This window comes from Salvelinus sp. IW2-2015, linkage group LG31, assembly GCF_002910315.2.
Source record: "Salvelinus sp. IW2-2015 linkage group LG31, ASM291031v2, whole genome shotgun sequence".
In the NCBI taxonomy this organism is placed as follows: Eukaryota; Metazoa; Chordata; class Actinopteri; order Salmoniformes; family Salmonidae; genus Salvelinus; species Salvelinus sp. IW2-2015.
Window position 1 is genome coordinate 19,845,792 of NC_036870.1, and position 10,508 is coordinate 19,856,299.

A 10,508-nucleotide genomic window follows, 5' to 3' on the forward strand; every position below is an offset into this window, starting at 1 on the left:
GAGCTGGAGCAGTTTTGCCTTGAAGAATGGGCAAAAATCCCAGTGGCTAGATGTGCCAAGCTTATAGAGACATACCCCAAGAGACTTGCAGCTGTAATTGATGCAAAAGGTGTCTCTACAAAGTTTTGACTTTGGGGGGTGAATAGTTATGCACGCTCAAGTTTTCAGTTTTTTTGTCTTATTTCTTAATTGTCCCACAATAAAAAATATTTTGCATCTTCAAAGTGGTAGGCATGTTGTGTAAATGAAATTATACAAACCCCCCCAAAATCTATTTTAATTCCAGGTTGTAAGGCAACAAAATAGGAAAAATGCCAATGCCAAATACTGAATACTTTCGCAAGCCACTGTACCTGTCCCCTCCTTCCACTTCCACAGAGTAGGGGTGTATTTGAACTGGCCGGCTGGTACACTATCCTTCTACAGCATCTCCTCTGACAGACTGAGCCACCTGTACACATTCCACTCAAACATTCACTGAGCCCCTCTACCCAGGGTTTGGCCTTGTGGTTGACTCCTCATTTTCTCTGTGCCGGATAAAATAGACCCCTGGGTCCTGGAGGGACACACACACACACACACACACACACACACACACACACACACACACACACACACACACAGAGAGCACTGGGGGAGTGGGAGCAGGTTAGAGAGACACAGGATGAGCAGTAGAGGGCGTGGCAGGCGCAGATGTAACACGAGTCTTCTTGGGTATGACACTACAAGCTTGGCACACCCGTATTTTGGGAGTTTTTCCCATTCTTCTCTGCAGATCCTCTCAAGCTCTGTCAGGTTGGATGGGAAGTGTCCCTGCACAGCTATTTTCAGGTCTCTTCAGAGATGTTCGATCAGGTTCAAGTCTGGGCTCTGGCTGGGCCACTCAAGGACATTCAGAGACTTGTCCCGAAGCCACTCCTGTGTTGTCTTGGCTGTGTGCTTAGGGTCATTATCCTGTTGGAAGGTGAACCTTCGCCCAGTCTGAGGTCCTGAGCGCTCTGGAGCAGGTTTTCATCAAGGATCTATCTGTACTTTGCTCTGTTCTTTTTTACCTCGATCCTGACTAGTCTCCCAGTCCCTGCCGCTGAAAAGCATCCCCATTCGCAATTCTGCCACCACCATGCTTCACCGTAGGGATGGTGCCAGGTATCTTCCAGTTGTGACGATTGGCATTTAGGCCAAAGAGCTCAAAATTGGTTTCATCAGACCAGAGAATCTTGTTTCTCATGGTCTGAGAGTCCTTTAGGTGCCTTTCGGCAAACTCCAAGCAGGCTGTTATGTGCCTTTTACTGAGGAGTGGCTTCCGTCTGGCCACTCTACCATGAAGGCCTGATTGGTGGAGTGCTACAGGTTGTCCTTCTGGAAGGTTCTCCCATCTCTACAGAGGAACTCTGGAGCTCTGTCAGCGTGACCATCGGGTTCTTTGTCACCTCCCTGACCAAGGCCCTTCTCCACTGATTGCTCAGTTTTCATGTCGTTTTCATGGGTCATGTCGCACCCCCTCATATCTTTACCAAGCACAGGCAGGAACCAAGGATTATTTATGACACTAAGACAAGATGAACATTTTCAAGGCTGTCTCTTCACATTATAAAAATGTCCATCACACTACCCTTCCCCAGATCGGTGCCTCGACACAATCCTGTCTTGGAGCTCCATGGACAATTCCTTCGACCTCATGGCTTGGTTTTTGCTCTGACATGCACTGTCAACTGTGGGACCTTACATAGACAGGTGTGTGTCTTTCCAAATCATGTCCAATCAATTGAATTTACCACAGGTGGACTCCAATCAAGTTGTAGAAACATCTCAAGGATGATCAATGGAAATAGGATGCACCTGAGCTCCATTTCGAATCTCATAGCAAAGGGTCTGAATTCTTATGTAAATATCAAATTTCTGTTTTTTATTTTTAATACATTTGCAAACATTTCTAAAAACCTGTTTTTGATTTTTCATTATGGGGTATTGTGTGTAGATTGATGAGGAACAATTTTTAAAAAAAATCAATTTTAGAATAAGGCTGTAACGTAACAAAATGTGGAAAAAGGGAAGGGGTCTGAATACTTACCCGAATGCACTGTATATGATGTGAAAACTTGGACTCTCACCTATTTGTTAAGACAAAGCAAACACCCATGGAAAAGAATATACGCTCGATTTCCCTCATTCGTGTGGCACGCAGTATTGGCAAGTTTCTCCGAAAAGTCCAACTTCTGGGAAGGCTACCCTCCCCTCTTCCATGAAACCCTTTCATTCATGGAAATGAAACTTTGTGACAATGTTGTGAGTTTTATTAATTTTATAAAATGATATGCCTTGAAAATATTCCTTCCCGTGAACTTGGTGCCGCTACGTCACTTGGACCTTTGACTGTAGTTACAGTGTTTATTACAGAATGACAACTCAGTGAAGATACGATTATTCAACCTTCGATATCACTATGAAGACACAGACACACAACCACCAGTCATCCTAGTAGCCAGCCACATAACTTTGTGACATTCAGAACGTTTTTCAAACTTGGTAATTAAAATAAAGAGAAATACAGTATCATGGAATATTTAAAATGTTGGTTTTTTTTACACTGAAATGACCCAGTAGATTAGTAGCCTACCCTATTGTACTATTTAGCCAGAGGGACACCTTGTCACACATTGGTTGGAATGTAGTTTTTCTTTGTTTATTTAAATCAAACATGTACTATTTAAATAGCTAGACTACTGTAGACAGAGGACCAATGTTCCAGCAAAAAAAGTTTGGCACTGAGCAAATCTGCTGAGCACAAACTGTGCAACTTCAGGCACACGTTTACTGTGAACACTGAGGCTGTGCTCACTTTAAGTTACAGTTTTAACAGTGGCCAAGTAGGCTACTGTGGCATAATGTAGGCCTACCAGAGTGGCCTTCCGTCAAACACAATGGAGAAAAATGCATCCTATAACATTTTAACATGGAAATAGCTGTTCTATCATGAAGCCTACAGTAGCAGCCAATGTGTGGTGTTCAATGTAGGCCTAAATTTCATGAGACTTTTGAAAAAAACATTTAGGGCTTAACATTAACCTACCATTATTACAGAGAATCAGACAAATTAAGCTACTCTCTGCCTATTGGCTACTTAGCTTATTCAAGACCGTCTCAAAATACAACACTGCCCCTTTAAGAAATAAAAAACCTATTTACCTGACAGCTTTTCAAAGATGGCTATAATAAATAAAAAATATAGCTATATAAAATAACATATATATATATATATGGCTAGAAATGCACTCCCCCATTGTTGACTAGAAATGATCTATAACTGGGATTATAGCTCTCTAACTAGCAAAGAAAATGAACAAATGTTCACAGGTGGCTACATGTAGCTTTCGCTTTGATCTCAGAACAAACACATCTACTTGCAAATGGGCATACTGTAGCCTATACACAGTCCAGTTCAGAGTGAATGGCACAGATCCATATATGGCGATGTCTGTTTGCATATAAGCCTACTGCAGCTCTGATTGGTTATAGCGCACTGATCTGTGTAGAGTATGGGCCTGAGTGTGCCTCTCAATGCAATAGAATCCTACTCCAATGCGCTCTGCCCACAATAAAATATCTTGCAGTTAGTTTTGCATACTAAGTCTTGCTGTCACGTATTTCTAGGAGTGGTGGGTGTAGAGTCAGGCGCAGAGAGCAAACTTCCAAAGAAATGCGTTTATTGCGCGTGGTCTAGCCAAACAAACAGGTAATGACTGTAGAACACGTATGTCTCCAAAACAGGGAACGAACATACACCACAATACGCAGGCGAAACAACCAACCGCACCACTGACAGTAAGGATAAGCCCGCACAACAGCAGGCGCGCACTAGAAGTTGAAATAGACCAAATAATGAACCAAAATGAGCAACACGTGAAAACAATCAAGACAAAACCAACAGAAAGGAAAAGGAGATCGGTGGCAGCTAGTGACGACGACCGCCGAGCGCCACCCGAACAGGGAGAGGAGCCACCTTCGGTGGAAGTCGTGACACTTGCATAGTTCATTTGTTTCGGTATGTTACGTTGAAAGTGGCTAACATTGCGTTGATTCGATCACAATTCCCACAGTAGAGCGAAACGTTAAGTGTTAACTAAAGGGGAAAACTCAAGAAAGGTGAGTGAAGTTCAATGTCATGCTTCTCTGCTTGGTCGGTCTCTGCACAGCAGTCTGAAGGGAACTGCATGCACGTGCGCAGTTTAGAGAGAACATTTCAGAGGACATTATTTTAGGAGTTTGCTATAAGGCTATCTTGTTTGTTAAGTCTGATTCAGTGATGGTTGGTCAGAGCTAGAGTTCAAAGCTCACTTACTGAGTTTTCTTCGAGAACATCAGCGGGATCATTAACGCAATTGTGTGTGTGTGTGTGTGTGTGTGTGTGCAGGTCCAGGTGGCTCTCCAGTTGGCTTCCATCCTGGTGTCCCACCTCCCTCTCTCAGCTGAAGGACGCAGAAGACAAAATGCTTAAGTGTAAGAGTGTGTGTGTTTCCCCTCCTAACTATCATACTTACACATCTCATCTCCTCTCTTTTCACGCTCTCCCTCCCTGTTCCCTCTGTCTTTCTCCTGCATCCCTGTCTCTTCTCACAGCTGTGAAGGCCCCATTCTCCAGGCAGCATGTCCAGATATCCAACGTAAACCATATTTGGACCTTAGCATTCAACTCTCACATCAAGATACATCCCTTCCTCCCACCCCAGCCCCATCCCTCTCTCCCACACCTGCCTCAGCCCCATACCTCTTCTCCACAGCCCTCTCTCCAGCCCCAGCGCCATCCTCCCCTGGGGCTGCTCCATGGGTTTGGGGGTGGTGTGGGTCTGTGGGCCCAGAACCTGGACTCTCTGTGTGGCAGTGGAGCCGTGTATGCCCTGGATCTTCTGGGGTTTGGACAGAGCAGCCGGCCCCTGTTCAGCATGGACCCCCAGGGGGCAGAGGAGCAGTTCCTAGGGGCCCTGGAGGAGTGGAGGGACAGGGTGGGCCTGGAGGAGATAGTCCTCCTGGGACACAACCTGGGAGGATACCTGGCTGCTGCTTACACACTCACACACCCACACAGGTGAGAGAGAGGAGAGCGAGGAGAGGTGTGTGTGTGTGTGTGTGTGCGCGTGTGTTTATACACGTGTTCACACTGTGTGTGTTTATAGAGTAAAGCACTTGATCCTGGTGGAGCCCTGGGGGTTCCCGGGCCGTCCAGAGAGCCTAGATCAGGAGAAGTCTATCCCAGTGTGGATCAGAGCCATGGGGGCTGTCATGAGTCCCTTCAACCCCCTCATAAGAGACCAATGTTAGATTGTATTGGACAGATCCAACCAGACATTCCAATATCCATCATCTATGGGTCCCGATCCAGTATCGACAGCGACTCGGGATACACTGTCTAGAAAATGCATACATTCCACTCAACATTCATTGAGCCCCTCTACCCAGGGATTGGCATTTGTGTTGACTCCTCATTGTCTCTGTGCCGGATAAAACAGACCCCTGGGTGCTGGAGACACACACACACAACACAGATAAATACAGATGCTCACATTTTAGTCATGAATAAAACATATGTAAACAGACTGAAGTTGACAGACATTGTAAACTAGATTTACTTACTCAATAGAGTTTATCATCACACTGTGCTGAGAAACCAGGAATATTTTTTGTGAATAATAATGTGTATATTATGTTTATCTGTCAGATTGTTGACACAATAATCCTGCTTCATTTTAAACTGTTGCAATAACAGTACTATGACTTGAATTTAAACCATGTCACATATTTACCAAATCAAGAGCAAATAAAGGTGTTTTTAAAACAGATAAAAGATGGTTGTTTTAGCCTACTCTTATTTCTAAGAAGAAAATGTTGTGTCCATAATAAAGTGCAGTAATGAGAGGTTTATCTCACTGTTCCACCTTCCACTGACTCTCTCCTTCATTTCACAACTCAGGCTGACCTACAGTAGCCCAATATCGGACTAAAGGAACCTAACGGTACTCTTAGTCCAAGGACCTTTGGCTGTTTTGTCTCTTGAAGCCAAAACAGCCAAATAGTCCATCAAAACATGAACCGATTCTCAATTGCGGTGTGGTGACATTAGGGCTCCCGAGTGACGCAGTGCTCTAAGACACTGCATCTCAGTGCAAGAGATGTCACTGCAATACCTGGTTTGAATCCAGGCTGCATCACATCCGGGTGTGATTGGGAGTCTTGTAGGGTGGCGCACAATTGGCCAAGCGTTGTCTGGGTTTGGCCGGGGTAGGCCGTCATTGTAAATAATAATTTGTTCCTAACTGACTTGCCAAGTTAAATAAAGGTTAAAAAAAAATGTTCTAGAAACATAAATCCCTCTACTTTCATATCACATAAAAATAATTTCATAAATGCCATATACACACTTACTGTAGACTCTTTTCACACAGTTGCAGTGGTGTCTGTCTTTGTTTACACACAGGTGTTTGGAGACACAGATAGCTAATTAGTACATGTAGTCCACTTGGAAGGTTTTCTATCTGTTTTCCGTAAACAAGCGCTGAAACATGGAAATATTGCTGTGTGGAAACCTTAACAGTTTAAAGGTGTGTATCAATTTGAACTATTGTTTTTTGTAAATTATTTTCCGCTAATATTAAAGATAAAGTCCTTATGCTTCCAAAACCATACCGCAAGCGATGCGTGTTAATGTGTTAATGTTCAGGCCGAGCCCCTACAGAAGACGCCTTCCTCCAATGACTTTTATGTGTAATGTAATGGAAGTGAGAGTCATGCCCGAGGACAAAGGCTGACTCAGAGTCTACATTAGGATACCCCCCCTCCGTGTAATTCACATTAAGACTACAAGATTACAAAAATACTGTCCCAACACTTTTCCTGGCTGTCACTGCTGCCATCTAATTTTTTGAAATTTTGAAAAAGTTGTAGATCTATTCAAATGATTGTTTTTTAAATATACAAGTAGGAAAGCCTTAAAAATAATCCACTTGTTTAAAGAGAAAAATATAGTTTTTTTTTTTTGTAGTAATATGTTGGATGAGTGTGTTGGGGGTAACCCCCCTAGCAGTAAATGCTAGCCAGCTAGCTAGTTAACGTAAGCTGCTAGGAGTGCTAGCTATCAACTTTACTACCAGATCGTCGGAGGGAAAATACATTAAAAAGATAAGATAGCTAGCTACGTTTTTAAGAGAGAGCTTTTCAATTGGCATCTCTCCCCCGTTTTCAGTCACAGGCTGGGACTGGATTAGGTGTGAGCAATGCAGGAGGTGGGATCATGAGTTTTGCTCCAATTTTACTGGGTACAGCTTTATTTGTGACCTATGTACAAACTAGAATCGTGCAAAGGCAGAACATAAGAGAGTTGCCACATCAATGTTACACTGACTTAATTAGTTAAGTTATTGTTATTAAATGTTATATTCCAATGTTATTTAATGTTATTAGTTCAAATCAAAGAAAGAAAATGGTCACATAAGCCGAATACAACAGGTACAACAACACCTTACCATGAAATGCTTACTTACAAGCCCTTAACCAACAATGCAGTTTTAAGAAAATATTTACTAAATAAACAAAGTTTCAAAAAAATGTCTACACAGGTTAGTTGAGGTAAAGTGACTATGCATAGATAATAAACAGCGAGTAGCAGCAGTGTAAAAACAAAKGGGGGGGGGSGGGGGGCATTTGATTAATTGTTCAGCAGTCTTATGGCTTGGGGGTAGAAGGTGTTGAGGAGCCTTTTAGACCTAAACTTGTTGCTCCAGTACAGCTTGCCCTGATGTAGCAGAGAGAACAGTCTATGACTGAGTGACTGGAGTCTTTGACAATTTTTGGGGCCTTCCTCTGACACCGCCTAGTATATAAGTCCTGGATGGCAGGAAGCTTGGCCCCAGTGATGTACTGGGCCGTATGCACTACCCTCTGTAGCAACTTATGGTCGGATGCTGAGCAGTTGCCATACCAGGCAATGATGCAACCGGTCAGGATGCTCTCGATGGTGCAGTTATATAACTTTTTGAGGATCTGGGGTCCCATGCCAAATCTTTTCAGTCTCCTGAGGAGGAAAAAGTGTTGTCGTGCCCTCTTCATGGCTTTTGGGCCATGATAGTTTGTTGGTGATGTGAACACCAAGTAACTTGAAACTCTCGACATCGCTCCACTACAGCCCTGTCGATGTGAATGGGGGCGTGTTCGGCCCTCCTTTTACTGTAGTCCACGATCATCTCCTTTGTCTTGCTCACATTGAGGGTGAGGTTGTTGTCCTGGCACCACACTGCCAGGTCTCTGACCTCCTCCCTATAGGCTGTTTCATCGTTGTTGGTAATCAGGCCTACCACCGTTGTGTCGTCAGCAAACTTAATGATGGTGTTGGAGTCGTGCTTGGCCACACAGTCGTGGGTAAACAGGGAGTACAGGAGGGGACTAAGCACGCACCCCTAAGGGGCCCCAGTGTTGAGGATCAGTGTGGCAGATGTGATGTTGCCTACCCTTACCACCTGGGGGCGGCCCATCAGGAAGTACAGGATCCAGTTGCAGAGGGAGGTTTCTAGTCTCAGGGTCCTTAGCTTAGTGATGAGCTTTGTGGGCACTATGGTGTTGAACACTGAGCTGTAGTCAATGAACAGCATTCTCACATACGTGTTTTTTGTCCAGGTGGGAAAGGGCAGTGTGGATTGAGATTATGTCATCTGTGGATCTGTTGGGGCGGTATGTGAATTGGAGTGGATCTAGGGTATCAGGGATGATGCTGTTGATGTTTATTTTTATTTATTTTATTTCACCTTTATTTAACCAGGTAGGCAAGTTGAGAACAGGTTCTCATTTATAATTGCGACCTGGCCAAGACAAAGCAAAGCAGTTCGACACATACAACAACACAGAGTTACACATGGAGTAAAACAAACATACAGTCAATAATACAGTAGAAAAATAAGTCTATATACAATGTGAGCAAATGAGGTGAGATAAGGGAGGAAAAGGCAAAAAAAGGCCATGGTGGCGAAGTAAATAAAATATAGCAAGTAAAACACTGGAATGGTTGATTTGACAGTAGATGAGTGTGCAAAGTAGAAATAATGGGGTGCAAAGGAGCAAAAATAAATAAATACAGTAGGGGAAGAGGTAGTTGTTTGGGCAAAATTTTAGATGGGCTATGTACAGGTGCAGTAATCTGTGAGCTGTTCTGACAGCTGGTGCTTAAAGCTAGTGAGGGAGATAAGTGTTTCCAGTTTCAGAGATTTTTGTAGTTCGTTCCAGTCATTGGCAGCAGAGAACTGGAAGGAGAGGCGGCCAAAGGAGGAATTGGCTTTGGGGGTGACCAGAGAGATATACCTGCTGGAGCGCGTGCTACAGGTGGGTGCTGCTATGGTGACCAGCGAGCTGAGATAAGGGGGAACTTTACCTAGCAGGGTCTTGTAGATGACCTGGAGCCAGTGGGTTTGGCGACGAGTATGAAGCGAGGGCCACTTGCCAGTTGGTCCGCGCATGCTCTGAGTACACGTCCTAGTAATCTGTCTGGCCCGCGGCCTTGTGAATGTTGACCTGTTTAAAAGTCTTGCTCACACCGGCTGTGGAGAGCGTTATCACACAATCGTCTGGAACATCTGGTGCTCTCATGCATGCTTCAGTGTTGCTTTCCTCGAAACGAGCATAAAAGGCATTTTGCCCATCTGGTAGGCTCATGTCACTGGGCAGCTCGCGGCTGGGTTTCCCTTTGTAGTCCGTAATAGTTTGCAAACCCTGCCACATCCGACGAGCGTCAGAGCCGGTTTAGTAGGATTTAACCGTAGTCCTGTATTGACACTTTGCCTGTTTGATGGTTCGTCTGAGGGCATAGCAGAAATTCTTATAAGTGTCCGGATTAGTGTCTCGCTACTTGAAAGTGGAAGCTCTAGCCTTTAGCTCGGTGTGGACATATATATATATATAAGATTCCAATTGATCTTTTTTTAATTAATTAAAAACGACTATTGAAAACCTTTTGCTCCTGAATTAATTTGAAAGACTGCTGGGATTTAAAATCTTCCATTTATCAAATCATATATACTACATTTGTACATAATGTATTGTATGGAAAAGGACCAACACAGAAAGAACAAAGACAATGAATGTTCAGGTGAGTTGAAAAGAGGGACTTTCCTCATAGTGCGGTTATTAAAGGTGACGTGCGACACCCCCGCATATTTTATTTAAATAATTAAAATAAGACAACTAGACTTAGCTTTTAAGTGTTACTTACTAAATAATTTCCGAATAAAACTGATTAAATGGATTTTAACACAGTTGTGTAAAACCGGATGCCATAACCTTCTACCGGGTAACCAGCACGCCCGGAGGCAGGGGGCTGTTACCCTGGTACTTAAAAAAACGCCCCTTTTCTAAAAACAACATTTCATTGAATAACTAAAAGCCATTTATTTCCCTTTATAGTTTATTCGCATAAGCATGACCTTCATCCACATACCATTTCATTTTTCTCCAAAAGTTAGACATTGTTCTTA

General features: G+C 43.5%; 1 pseudogene; it reads left to right on the plus strand.

Moving 5' to 3' along the window:
- The first annotated feature begins 3,583 nt into the window (after positions 1-3,583).
- LOC111955581 (1-acylglycerol-3-phosphate O-acyltransferase ABHD5-like) lies at positions 3,584-5,601 on the plus strand (annotated as a pseudogene).
- Positions 5,602-10,508: the final 4,907 nt, after the last annotated feature.